Below are 9,903 nucleotides of genomic sequence, written 5' to 3' on the forward strand. Positions count from 1 at the left end.
TTTATGTCAAACAAACTGCACAGATGTGGGTAGAATTACAGGTTAACCTGTCAACATCTTTGCTGATTACGCCACTCCCAACAGAGTTTAGGCAGAATATGATGGAAATATAAAAAGGTAACAGCAGCAGCTAAAAAAAAAGCATCTAACACACACACACACACACACACACACAGAAATGTTTATTTTTTAAGTCAATTATATAAAAATTTTAGACCTCTCAGCATTGCTCATGCGTCTCATACTGTCCCACACAAACATAGTCTTTGTCCCACATTTGTTTTTTTTAAGGATCCAGTAAACCTCCAGTGTATTTTGGTATTTCTTATGATATTTCATAGTCCTTTCCTGGCAATGTTGATGAACTACAATGTTTGCAAAATATTTTCTGCCAAATAACTTAATTTTGTACTAAACCTTGTACTAAATTTAAGCTGTTGCTAATATGGAATAATGACGTTTTGACTATGGTAGGATCTGGGAGTCATCGACATCCAGCGACTTTATTTCTAAAAAGCGACTCGCAACAAAATTGGTGACTTATTCTAACCATCAGGGAAAAGACGAGGAAGATATTCAAATGTACTATAGCGTGATTTATTGCCTTCATGCTGCTCAGAGTGAGCAGATAGAGCAGTCCAGGCTGTCAGTAGGAGTGCCGTGTGGGGCAGGCAGGTGGACGTCACCATTATGGGAGTTCAGTTGTGACTCTCTACGGTTACATGACGCTCTAACTCTGATACTGTCTCTGTGATGGAGCTTGCAAAAATGTTGATAGTTTGTTTGAGCTTCTCTATCACTCTCTCTCTCTGAATGAGGGTGTTCTATAGTTTTATAGATACATATAGATAGGTAGACAGGTTTTATACATGTCTGGTATCTGTACTAATCTCAGTTATTGTATCAGCACTTGTATAGAAGAATTTCAAAAGTTAAGTTTTGTCTGATATTAGTAAAGCAACCCTTACCCTAACCCTCGAAACTGTTCATTGGGCTGCAGGTGAGAAAACATGTATGGATGACATTCAGAGACTGTCAAGATTCTGTTTCTTTTACACTTGTACTGATTTTGCTTCAATACGTAAAACATTCTTGTTTTTTCTGCCACCTCCATACCTCCTCTGAGCTCTGTGACCTACAGTGATCCATAACACCCCCTGCTCTACACAGATCCACAGACTTTTACAAATACAATTTTCAAAACAGCATTCAAATGTGGGCTATGAATAAACTATTTGATCAGTAGTGACCTCTTGGAATACAGAATGACCAGTAAATAAATGCAACAGGCCATGCTCACATGTTGACCCACTGCATGCTCCATTAACTGGGCCACTGATGCTCTCATATAGAAAACTAGCCAGCCATCCTGAACAGATAACCATGGTACGAAGCCATCCTTGACACATTTTATGTTTAAAATAATGTGTGGAAACATTTTGCAGCCAGATATTTTTAGTGGGGAAAATGTACTAAAATCAGTTATAAAATAAATGGTTGAATATGCCATTTTATTTTTTGTGAGGTAAAAATGCTCAGAAAAAATTCAGGATCACTAATTATAATTTTACATAATCTTAGCATGGCAGGTAGATTGCACAGGAAGTCAGTCAATTAAGTGAACTTGGGATCCCAGTACTCTACTGCATCTTAACAATACAATACAATTGAAAAGGTGTTAGCTTTCGGCCCATGGCCCACTATTGGTTTGCAGTTTTGGCCCTCCACAGGAAAAGTTTGGGCACCTCTGCCATAGCTGGAAAATGTGTTTATACACAGTAGGTAAGGCTGTTAGCTAGCTTTGTGAAATGCACCTGCTCGAGCTTGTGAGGCAGTGGAGACACTGTGAATGAACAAAACAATTTTACTACTACTTTGTATTCTAATCATACTGGTGTATTGGAAGAAGGCCACAAAACAACAAGGACAGAGAGAAAGAGAGATATGATCCCTTCATCCGTTAATCAATGGTGCACTTGTTACAGCAGCATCAACAACAGAGCTTCACAGCAGGCGCTGGATCCAGCTGACAAGTTAAAGAAGACAATGGCTCCTCTATTCTACTCAGTATTGTGTTGGCCAAAATTATACTAAATGTTACTAACTGGACCTCGAATGGGCACATAAGCGCCATTTACAAACATTTCTAAAGTTCACAGGAGTTAAAACACAGATAATTGAAAAAGCTGAAGTGCCCATGGGTCACTTTCAAAACTGGCTTTACAGAATTTCAAAATATCTCCCAAAAAACCCTCCCATTTACATTTTCCTTCAGTGTTGACAGGTTGTGAAATGACTGCTTTTTCCCTACATGAAGTCATGTTAAGCCCGGTCAGGCTGGCTTGTTCCATTCTCACTTTGCTAATGGAAGTCATGGTAGTAAGTAAGCACAGGACCAAGACACAACCAGAAATTCAACCAGCAACTGCCCCTCAAACAGTTTAGAAACACATGACAAAAACACACTGTCGAAAATCAATACAATCAGAAATATAGAAATCGACAAAAAAGATTGTGACCAACGATGATAGACACAAATATGACTTTACACATTTTACACTGTTAATAACAAATTCTAAGGATTTTCAGCACTTTGACCCTGGTAGTTTGAATATTTTTACCCTCATAACCCTTCGCTCAAGTTAAAATCTGTTGCAAAGTCACAGTGGAGACACAAATGTGATGAGTGTGTTCCTTTGATTGTTTGAAACAGTCTGGCTTGTGAAACCTGTCTAGCTTACAGCAGCAAGTGGTGCATTAACCTTCCGCACACTAAACAACCCTTTTGAGCCAAGTCTGAGAAAGTTCACAAGTAGTCACCACCATGGTTTATACTGAGCATTCAACATGGCAGATAGTGTGAGACAGATAGTGTATAGATAACCATATTTCCAACAATGAAACCTGATCTTGTGTGTTTCCTGCTCTGTCTTCTGCAGTGCCCTCACCTGGCTCAACTCTACGTTACTACATGTAGATATGTTTACACACTGCTGAGCAGAAAACCTGTTTCCCACAGTGTAATACGACACCTCAAGTGGTAATAAACCACAGAGCAGCTGTGTCATAGAGCTCAATGTTCAAAAACAAAATAAACACAACAACAAGAATCTACAAATAAAGGCTCAGCTAGTAGATTTCAAGAGGAGGAAACATTTGGTTTAAACAATTCTGGAAATCTGCCTTCTTAGGGCCAAATAGTATTTGTTACAATTTCTACAAGGCTCAGATATAAATCCAGACAACTTGTCATAAGTGACATAAACATGAGAAAAGAAGCAAGTCCTGAAATGTGAGAAGTTAGATTAGATTAGATTAGATTAGAACAAGAAATTGCAAGCATCTAAAAATAAGGAGCATGCCAGTCCTAACTTTAGGAGTCTTAAAACTGATTATCAAAAGTATTAATGAACAATTCTCTGGCAATCATACCTTGACTACTTTTTCTGTCTGTATAATGCATCCAGTGTGTGTGTGTTAACATAAATTTAGTGTTGTGGAAATATCTTTGTAAGGCTGATTTGGGTGATTTAAAGTGAAACTTTTGCAAGGTACACATGCACCACTGTTGCAAAGATAACTGGTTCAAGTACTTATGCAAACTCTCTGCATATCCTTGAAGATACCAAATTGTACATGCACTGTGGCACTATTGCTGACAAACCCATCAGCTTTGACAAAAGTCAACATGAAACTTTTCCATAAGAGGGGATTCTACGGAGGGGTCACGGTACAATTTTCTTTTAGACATACTTTTGCATTACCTCGCAATACTTTTGCGTTACAAATGAATGTGTTTGAAGGCTTATCAGATGCCAACACACTGAACAGAAGCTTATAAAATTCAGACAGGATATTCTCATGACAATCCTAAGGTAAACAGCAGAAAACACAGTCCGTAGTACTAAGTAATTCACTGACAACGTTCAAGTTTTACAAAACACTTCACCTGCAGCACATTACTGACTGTGAGCAAGTCTTGGTGACTCCTCTGGACTGCTTCAGACTGCTAAAATGCTTTGATAAACTTTGCTAAACCTGACCTTTTTTGTTGTGCTCTTGAGAAATAAATATATCCCTGCCCCTTTACACTCTAAAAGACATTAGCAAGACTTGTTAAATGTTCTATGTACACCTGTAATACACATCTTTAACAGTTTAATTCTTTTGTTGATGTAGAATTAGTTTCTGTTGGATCCACTCTTTTCTTTTATGCTTTTCTTCCTGTGAGTGCATTTTTATGCACATGAGTATTGCCAGCTTCTTGCAGTACAGAAATTTTCTGTACATAATGTAGAAATATAGTTTCCTTAACTAGCATAAGGGATAAAAAGAAACCAGCAAGACAAAACAGTATATTATAATAGACCAAATCAGTCAATAATGAAAAGTTTGCGGATTATCACTTCACAGTAGTGGTTTAGCAGTGCAACCTCGCTTGGTAAGGTCCTTTCACAAACACGTTCCCTAAAGTATAACCTTGAGTGATGTGGAGATAAGCACAGAAAAGCCTCCTCAAGCCATTCCTGCCATATTTCAGTGAGTGAGTGGAATTTGCCCCTGAGGCAAACAGCAGGTAATAAACACATATCCACACATGCACACACACACACAGAGACACACACAAACAGACACACTTTCTTTGTGCACATACATGTACTCAGTTTACAGAGGTGAATGAATGCAGACATGCAACAACATCATAATTCTGCCATTTTTATCTCTTTCACTGTGGAGTTGTTTCACCCTCTGCACAAACACAAGCTTGGCCATCAATCAGTGATGTGCTTTGGTCAACTGTTACTTTTAAAGCTGAAACACTGAGTTCAATTAAATCACAGGAAATTACCTGGAAACTATTTGGATCATTTAGAGCATTTTTAAAGCAAAACTAAGTACCAGCTTCACATTTCTTGGTAATAGATTTATATTAATGGAATTAAGAGATGGTCCGAGACCATTTTTTCCTTCCCGATACTGAGTACCTATCCGATACCAGTGTGTGATAAAAAAAAAAAAAGTAGAAGAAGATTTTTTTTTTTTCTTTTAACAGCTGTATATACTACTAATCCTGTGCAGATGTGATATGATTAATATCATTGTTGTATGGTCTGGCTCAGGTTAAACCTTGCAGAGAATGATTGCCATACAACATTCTTTTATGATCTACTTTGACCGTCAGTCATAACCGAAAGAGAACAAATCTAGGAATAAATAAAAATTCCTTAAAAAAACCTTTCAAGCGCAGCCACTTTTTAATTAGAACTGTTTAAAACAGTAGTGCAACAGCAACTTAAATAAATCCAGGAATAAATAATTCCCTTAAAACTTACTTATGGAACTCGTTTGATTGTAGCACCACACTTTGAAGGGTAAATGTTGATGCCGATACGGTGTCCATCCGGTGTGCAGACTCAGCAATGACATGGGGACACGTCGGAGGTCTAAACGTCAGTAGTAAAGCTGATGGCCTGTACATCTTTCAGCCTAAATGAAATGTCATAAAGTTTGGGGAAAGCAGTTTTGGCGTGCCCTTTCGCGTGATGCGTCTTCAAATGCTTTATAAGGTTGCTGGTGTTGAAATTGGCAACACTCGGGCTACTCCTCCAAATTACAGCCTTGTATACTGAACATTTCGCTGTGTCACTGGTGGGGTTATCCAGATTAAATATTTCCAAATAGCTAACGTGTTGCTAGCTCCAATCTGACTCACGTGAAATCAACTTTTTCTGCAAGCCATTGCTGATACTGGTATTGGAATCGGAACAACTCCAAATGGCATAGTTTAACATTTTGGAAAATACACTTTTCTGCTTTCTTGAGACTTAGATGACAATATTGATACCACTCTCACTTCACTAAGTGTAGCTCAGCATAAAGACTGGTAACAGGGGAAAACAGTTCCGTCCAAAGGTAACATAATCTACCGATGACCAACTCTGAAGCCCACTATTTAACACACCTGTTTAAGTCACTTAATAGTTTAACACTATGGACACTTAATCTTATTGCTACAGCATACAATCATTTTCAAAAATTATAGCATGTTTCCAACTTTATGGCAACAGTTAAGGGAAGACCTTTTCCTGTCCAGACTTGACAGCCCATTTTGCACAAAGCTGGGTCCTGTGGAAGAATTTCAGGTTAAATCCCTGCAGCCAGGTTCAGAAATCTGGTGGAAGGCCTTAAGGGCTGAACGATGAAAACAATTACATGCTTTTATCAAAATTCATTAAGCAGTCTACAAACTGTTAACCAGTTTCTTCTAAGTAAAAGGTCTTACAATCTAACAATAAATGTGATTATGACGCTATTAGTAACACTAATATAGTGTTATCAACACATAATAGTGTTGCTAAACATCTTATTAGGGCCCAATTACATAAACTATTATTAACTATAAATATTATCTTATTAAAAGAACCTTATATAAAGCGCTACCCAATCACTTATTGTGGTGATGCTCAGGTGTCCACAAACTTCTGTCCATGAAGTATATTTTCATTAAAACAACTGACCCCTTGTCCTCTGTTCCCCTCTTTCTTTCCATTCTCTTCTTCTGTGTTATTAAACCTCTTTGCCTTCCTGCCCACTTATTTATGCTCAAACTTATTTTCCAATTCAGTAGCCCTCTATCTACTATCTCTCATCCATCCCCCCGCCGCTCTCCATCCCTCTCTCATTATCATTGCTTTATTGCCCCAGTGCTCACGGGGGACTATTACAGCAGATCATATTGCACAACAACATGGAAGGCCTTCACAACAAGCTCAATCTCTTCACAGCTGTAAAAGGTGCAGCCATAAAAATTGTAGTGAGCCTTTAAAGTGTCATAAGAGCACAGATAACAGCACCGTGGACATTCTGAAAGCAAGCATTTAAGATAGAGTTTGTCTACTCTGTACTACTGTATGTGACGGGCGCTTTGCAGATTGCATGCCTTCAGCTTTGTAATGAAGCCAACACCGCACCTGAAGATTTTGCTGTGTCATGCAGCCAGATATTATCATGCTATTACATGAGGATCCTGAAATCAGATGCATTTTCTCACACAATATATGAGAAAATGCGTAACACGATTCTTGACCTGCCAAGATGAAACGCCAGTGCTTCACCAAATGCCATCATGAATCATCTAGCGGTGAATTTTTAAAGATATTACTCAAACTCAGCTGGTTTTTCAGTTCAGATGGTGAGGAGAAGACAATGACATTCAGACTGACAGCACAAAAACACTGTAAAGATATGACTGAAAATGTCTCTGAGCAGCCAACTGTGAGGCTGGATTGTTTCCACCATGACACCTTTCCTGAGTAATAAAATCGTGCTTGTGATTATCAAAAACTGTTGTGTAGTGTTTCGGCCTCTGATAAGCCTTCAGACACATGAATCTGATACTCAAACCGGACTTCCAGGGTTTCATTATCTCACTGCCAACTTCAACAACACGCCCCCACCATCACAGCCCCCTGCGTTGTTTTAATGCAGCGTTGCTTTTGGTCTGCAAAATTGTCCTCAGTTGCCAACAATGGAAATTTGTCCTAATTCCACACATTTACTAATCGTAAGCAGGATTATTTTTGTAGATTATGTATTGTGTTCACATTTTAAAAGTGACAAACTAAAGTAGACTGAACACAGTATGCAGACTTTTGTTGATGTACATTTTTCTCCCACAATGCAAGGCTCAAAGGAAAAGTAGCTGCTGTTCATGACCAGAAAAAGTTAGAACTAAATGTGGACGTAGGTGAAACAGCTCCAGGATCATTTCAGAAAACAAAAGAAAACTATTGCGTATTCAGGAAAACTTTTTGCGGTCTCCTTTTAAAGGTTAATTGGCGGTGGCATTTCAAAGTTGCAGTTTGACTGACATCTGCATTATTTTCACTTGGAATGATGAACATCACTATGTTGATTTCTTGTTTACTATCTGCCAAAGTACTTTAGAATGGTATGTAGTACAAACTGTATACAGTTATAGTGTCGTGCCCATTATTCCAAGCATTACATGGCATTACAGGCTGCAGTACATTTGGGCTATTGGCAGTGAAAACGGGTGTCCAGAAGGTCTCAAGGAATAAACACCCTGAGTCACATCAGATTCTGCTGCGATCTGGAGCCGTTCACAGACTGGAGGAGAGATTACTTTTCACTTTTGTGATCAAAAAGTGGATTTGTAATACTGACAGGCGACCAAATAAAACGCACCATAACCTTGAGTAATGCGGTATTCCTACATATTGTATCTTTAACTGGTTAAAAATTGTTTCTGGTACCGAGCTCCACTTGAGTTGAATTGGAAATTTTTGAATGACATGTCACACCGTCTACATTTGAGATGTTATTTTTGTGAAAAGGAATACTGCAATGAAAACCATTTTAAGCTTCTTTGTTTTGAGCACACACACTCGGGTCCCCTGAATACCTGAAAGGAAAATGAAAACCTTAGATTTTACTCAATTTGTATGACAGCTCACAAATTATTCTTGTCAGCCTCCGAACAAGCTAAAACATGCAGTGATATACATGAGGCTGTTCGAAACTGTTATGTGAAAACTGTTCTGTGTGGAGCAGAAGTAGTCTGAAGTTCAGACATGTAAATACATATCTGTGCAAATCTGTGTGCAGATCTGAGGAGGGAGGGGGGACCTCTACCTTTAAGCCAGCCACATCCTGACCGAAACTGTGTCACGATAACCCAGTGACTATACTTCACTGGAACCCTGGGACTTTTCTTTTTTTTTTTTTTTAACCACACACACACACACACACACACCAACAATCCAATTCACACACATCCCATGCCCACCACATCAGGTGATGTTTTTTTGTTTCAACCAACAACAGGCCTGAACCAAGGCTCGAAAACAAGGGCTTTCCCTCTGCACACACATACACACACATACACACGCTCATCCTATAATGACCTGCTGAGAGATACTGGCAACATCCTGCAGCTTTTAAGCGCCCACAGAAGCTCATCTTCCAGCACTTCATTAACTCAGAATGAGAGGTCTGTGTTGAGAGAAAACCTTTTCAAGTCTCTGAATGAAAGCTTGTCTCTCATACATACACACAGATTGGCTCGGACTTGTGTGGAGAGGTAATTGGATGACACAGAGTGCACACACACACACACACACACACACACACCTCTTTCTGTTGGCTGGCGTCCCCTCGCTTGGTTGTTTGCCCCTTCCTCCCCGGAAAATGAACGCCCCAGGAAAACACAATCCGTAATGGAAAGGACAGAGTACGGAAAATAAGTAGACTTGAGGGCAACTAATAAGTTTGAAAGCGAAACCAGCAGGTGACAACCTCGCCAGCGACCCAGTTTTCCCACTCCCCCCCCCCACAAAACGCAAGTATTGACATTACATGAATTAATTTTCAATTTGACAGCTAGCTTGTGATAAAAAAAACCCAACTAACTTTGCTAACAGCGGGAATTATCCGTGAGGCGTTCACGGTGTCAGTTTGTTTTTGAGTGCTTGAGTGCATCACTCACCTTTTTTCCAGCAACTTCAAGACTGAAGGATGTCCTCGAGCCGAAGGAAACACGTCCGACGAGACACAAATAAAACTTTGACTGTAGTTTAGTTGAGTTAGTTTAGTTTGTTCCTCCGCTGCACAGGACCTGACAAGGATAACGTTTGGTGTGCAAGACAGGCAGCGTAAATACTTGCTCTCTCTCTCTCTGTTTCTGAGTGGGCGTGAGTGGCTCCGTGGTGACGTCACCTCAGAGCTCTGTACCGTAAGGGACGCTACAATGCGACCTAAAAAACAAGCACTGTACCGTAAGTACAATAATAATAAAAACAACGCAACCCCAAAGCTTCATATTGGCCCAACAATTTCACAACGGATTAAATAAAAGAAATACGACATACGAAGACATTATTA

At 39.3% G+C, this 9,903-nt stretch overlaps 1 protein-coding gene across 1 annotated transcript in view; it reads right to left on the reverse strand.

The window, feature by feature from the left end:
- carhsp1 (calcium regulated heat stable protein 1) overlaps window positions 1-9,671 on the reverse strand; it is a 36,330-nt gene extending 26,659 nt beyond the window's left edge. Inside the window, exon 1 of the mRNA XM_073494371.1 lies at window positions 9,509-9,671. The gene's annotated coding sequence lies outside the window, so the exon portion shown is untranslated. The remainder of the gene's footprint in view (window positions 1-9,508) is intronic.
- Between the last annotated feature and the right edge of the window lie 232 nt (window positions 9,672-9,903).

The sequence above is a fragment of the Pagrus major genome, chromosome 23 (genome assembly GCF_040436345.1).
Source record: "Pagrus major chromosome 23, Pma_NU_1.0".
Classification (NCBI taxonomy): Eukaryota; Metazoa; Chordata; class Actinopteri; order Spariformes; family Sparidae; genus Pagrus; species Pagrus major.